Source organism: Zosterops lateralis, assembly GCF_965231275.1.
Source record: "Zosterops lateralis genome assembly, chromosome: 18".
NCBI lineage: Eukaryota > Metazoa > Chordata > Aves > Passeriformes > Zosteropidae > Zosterops > Zosterops lateralis.
The window spans coordinates 2344812-2349905 of record NC_139778.1 but is presented as its reverse complement, the minus strand read 5'-3'; positions in this window follow the sequence as shown (position 1 = coordinate 2349905).

Below are 5094 nucleotides of genomic sequence, written 5' to 3'. Positions count from 1 at the left end.
TTTTTCATTCTGCCTTCAGTCCTTCCAGGTGTGGCTTATGGGGCTTTTTGGGGCTGGAGGAGCAATTTATCTCTGCTACCCTGACTGCATTGTTAAATTTCTGATAATACAGATAATCAAGAATCATAGATATGAATTTGAACTTCCCGCATTTCCTTTTTTGGTTTTTGTAGGCAGAGCTGCTGGTTTGCTGGGGTAGGGCCCTTTGGGTTAAGGAGAAATTGAGGCCACTGGATGCTGTCAGGGGCTGCTCTGGGGTTTTAGACAAATCCTGATTCTCTGGTGGAGAGACCATGTACACAGCAAATCCTCTTCCAAGGGATGTCCAGTGCATCAGGGGCCTGCTGCTGCCCAAAATCAGCATTTGGGAGTTAAAGGGAAAAAATGTGATGGAAATCCTGCAGTTGTGGGCTGCAATGGCTGCAGAACTTTAATGTTGGCCTGTTTTCACCCTGCAGAAGGATCCTGGTGATCCTGATGTGCCTCTGAATGTGTTGTGAAAGGCAGGTGCAGCTCTGTGCTTCCTCTGCCTGCAAGGTGTGTCTCAGGACAGGAATTTACTGGGAAACAGTGGACAGTGATGGGTCTAAACCCTATTGCAGCTTCAGACGAGTGAGGCTTGCTGCCAGGGCCCTGTTTGCTGGGATGGGGTGTGTAAATGGGGGCTGCAGGCACCTGTGCCAGGAAAATGTGCTGCTTTTTCTTGGTGCATCCCTGTGCAGGATCCCTCCCTTACCTTGGGGGCTCCTGGTTTTCCCTGGCAGCTCTCCACGGCTGAGTGCACAGGGAGCACAGTGTCAGGTAAGAGCATCTCCTCCCGGGAGCCTGAAGGCTCATTCTGGAGAAATTGCCTGTATCAGCCCTTGTGTTGCTGAGCAACTCTGTGGGCAGCTGGCAGTGAAGGAAAGGGCTGTGAATTAGGGAAGGATCCACATCTGCTGGCTCTAATCAAGGTCCTACCCCTGATGCAGACTCTGCAGCCTGGTTTGGCCACTTGTCTTAACTCGAGCCCTGGATGAGTGTTCACAGATTCCATCCAGCAGTGTTTGCATTAGTTCCTAATGCTTTGATCACGGTAATAAATCTCAGATCCTTTGGCAAATTGAATCTCTCCGGGGAGTCTGTGAGAGCTATTAACATTGATGGGCTGAGGTGCTCTATCTCCCAGCCTCCTTCAGCTCTGCAGGATGATGCCACCTTTTCTCAGCCCATTTTGGGATCGTGTCTAAGGAGGTGAGAAGTTTTCCCTCCCTCTGCCTCTCGGGGTGCCAACAGTGCTGGTGCTGTGCTGACAGGGAGTCCTTGGGGTGGGAGTGCTGGTGCTGTGGAGAGGGACATCCCACAGGTGGGCCCTGAGGGTGACAAACTGCTCTCCAAGGCTTGAGCCCTTCTACAGTGAAAAATTAACTTCTAAACTTGCCTTGTTTCCTATCTGTCCCTTCTTAGTAAAGATAACACACTTGGGCTTGCTATTCTAAAGTCATTTCTAGTCTTGGGTGCCCCACAGTTTTGGATTTTAATAGTTAAGCTGAAAATCTGGTTCCTCTGAAGGGAGGTTCCCAAACAGAACCAAAGCCTGGCACTGCTGGGCAGTGAAGCCTCCAAAGGCAAAGGAGAGTTTCTCCCTGGGTTTGTGAGAATTACACTGAGCTCAGAAACTTGCCTGTTGCTGCTCTGCCTCTATCAGAAAGGAGCCACCCGAGGCAGCCACTGTGGTGGCAAGAGGCTGGTTCAGACCTTTCCTGGTGAGGGGCACTGTGTGTCAGTGCTCGTGAGAGAGCCCAGCTGTTCCCTGGCCAGGGGTGGGACTCAGCTGGGGAATCTCTTGCCTGTGTGCCCCAAGGTCCCAGGGGTGCTCACCCTGCCCCAGGCCTGGACTCAGCAGGGCAATGAGATCTGCTGCATCCCAAGGGTGCTGTAAGGGAAGAGTTGTCAGGAGGGAATAGCTGGGCAGGACAAGTGAGAAGCGATGCTTCTGAAATTGTGGCCTGAGAGCTTCATCTGCTGCAGCCCCTCTGTAGTTTGAAGGTCAAATCACCTTGAGATCTGTCCATGCTGGTGCTCACTGTGGGGCTGGGGCTGTCCTGGCCAGTGGCTCCTCTCCCAGGTCTGCTGTCCCAGCACCACCTCCAAGAAATCCCAGCAGCTTCCACCATAATTTGCCGGTCCCTGAAAATCCTGCACTGGTTTTGCATGCTGTTCCTGAAGGCTGATTTGAATGTTTTAAGCGTTTTGGCCTCTGGTTTTGTTTGCCACCCACTCCCCTGACCTGCTTTGCACTGTGACTTTCTTCTGTTGGCTGCAGCCTGCAGTTCCCCAACATCAGTCTCCATTAGGTGACACCTCTTTACCAACATTTACATGCTCGATGTACAATCAGTTAATTGCTGTGCAATTTCTCACCCAGGTGATTTATTACAAGCTCAACCAGTCACAGGCTATAATAATTAATCTGCAAATTGAGCTTGCTTTTAAATTAAGCCATACATTATAGTAGCACAGTGAGTAAATGCCAGCTCTTTGGATTTAGAAGGCAGTGTCCCTTCTCTCACCAAAACAAACCATGGTGGCTTTAATGTGGTTTTCAGGTGTCCCATCATCCCCAAACACTGGGAAGCCAAAGCAAGGATTAATCTTGGAGCACTGAGAGCAAAGGGTGAGTTCATTCAATTTATTGGGAGCCATCAGCACCAATTTGCCATGTGAAACAGAGCAGCTCAAGCACCAGGCTGCAAACTAATCCTAATCCCAAACTTTGCCTCTAATCCCCTGGTGTTGGACTTGACTTAAAATAGCTTGAGAATAAGGGAGAAAGAAGATTTAATTTTTCCTTGTTTTGCAGCTTCCACAGGGATGCATCTCTCTGATCCAGCTGGGAGAGTCAATAGGTCTCAAATGAGCAATGCTTGGTATAAATTCCTCAGTAAATACCAAATGCCTTCTTGGTTTTCTGCATCTTTTAAGACTTGGGGAGGAAACCACTGTCATGTGGGTGGGTCTGTCATTTAAAGAGGACAAAAGCTGCTGGGAAAGGAGTGGTGTCAGCAGCTGGAAGTTCAGTGTTTCTGTAAAAACAGCCCTTCCTATGCCATGTGTGGTTGATCTAAACTTTAAAGCTTTCCTACCTCTCCTTTTTTTTTTCTAATTTCCCCTTAAATGAATCCTTTTACTTAAGAGATGATTGTTCATCCATCCACATGTGAGCAGGGGGTCCCAGGGATGCTGAGCACTGCCCATACTGGTTCTGTCCCCACTGTGGTGGGTGTCCCCCCCTCTCCCTGCAGCTGGGAGCTCAGCTCCCACCCATCCATTCATTAATCCTTTTCATTCCCTGCTCGTTTGTTCGCATCCTCTGCAGCGTGGGGAGAAAATTGCAACCCTCAAAACAAATAGGAATTCATCTTCTCTTCGGAAATAAAAGCTGGTCCATTTAAATACTTTGTTCTCTTTGAGGTTTGCCCGTGTGCAGACGAGGCTGAGGTCTCCTGTAATGGAGTGGAAGCCTCGGTGCTGGGCAGAGACAAAGCAGGGAACTCATCCCTCCTCCTTTTTTACCACTCTGTCCCTGTGCCTCCCGAGCTGAAGGGGATGAGATGTATTTTCCAGGGCAGATAGGTCACTTTTAATGAGACACCTCTGTGCTGCTCTGGCCTCCGATGCACATGATTAAAGCAGAGATTTGCTGATTAGTTTGGGTTTTTCTGAAGGCTGCAAAGGTATTGTGTGGCTCCTGCCCGTGTGTTTGTTCCAGGCTGTGCTCAGGGGAGGTGCTGGGCTGTGGGTCCATGCGATTGCAAATTTGTCTGCCAGGACAGTGACCCTTTTCCTGACTGTGTGGGAGCCCTGACAGCTCTGGAGGGACCAGGATCCAAACCCAAGAAGCTGCTTCCCTCCTAAAGGCATGAGAGAGGCTTCTTGGGTTCCTGGGAGGAGAAGATGGCATTGGCATCTCTCTCTGTCTGATGCCTCATCCCATCTGATCCTTTCTCTTATACTTGTCCTTATGGAAATCACAAGCTTTGCCTGAAACTTTGCTGGAAGAGGAGATTTAATTCCAAGCAAAAGAGACACAGGAGCTCAGCCTGCCCAGCTTCCCATCATCCCGGTGTGTGTCCATGGCTCAAGAGGGTTTTCCTGAGCCAGGTGAGCTGCTGTGACATGAGCAAGGATGACTGTGAGCCCAAAGCTCCTGCTCTGTGGTGGGGACATTGCTCCCTGGGGCCAAGGGACTCTGAGTCAGGCTCCTGAAGTGGTGGGACAAGGTTTGGGGAACTTGCTTTGTTGCCTGAGTGTGAGTGGAGGCTGATTTTTGTTTCCTCACAGAAAGTGGAATGATTTTGTTGCAAAAGCAGAATGGAGTAAGTCCATAAGTCCTCCCAAGCTATTTAGCTCCTGCAGACCATTCAGTATTCTTAAAATGTAAGTTTCCCAATTTACAGAGAAGTTGAGGTGCTCTGGAAGTGGTTGCTGCTTTCTGAAGTGCCTCTGTTTAAACTGAGCAGATCCTTGAATGGCTTCTCTCTGTCTCATATAAGGAATTTCTTTTCCATCTTGAACAGGCTATGTTTCCTGAAAGAAAAGCTTGTGAGAGTAATGAACTCTGGGAACTGCTTATCTGCCTTTTGAAATAAAAATGCTTTTGGCCTGGAAGCCAAATGATATCTTGCACTTAGCAAAAATAACTAAAACATACTCCATCTCACATGTCATCTGCTCACAAAACTGCTCTTGATCGACCTACAAAGCTGGAATTGTTTACTGTGTGACTGACAGGGTTTAGTTCGTATCAGTTTCTGGAGGGCAGCATGGTGAATTAAATCTTGCAAAGTGAACTCAGGAGTCTTTGCTTTGGATGAGCCCATTTTACCCTCATCCTGTCCAAGTGCAATAGTGCTGTTACTTCCCTGGGATGTAACTTGCCTGACAGGATAAGGGATCCTGTTACCCAGTGCTGGCAGTCCTTCACTGCCTTCATCCTCCAGTGTGCTTGGAAAACTGGATCATTTTGCCTGCCAGTCTGGCAGCTGTTTGTCTACCACAGTGCCAGAGAGGGAAGACCTTCAGAGCCCTGTCCCACATTGTCAATGATGAGCT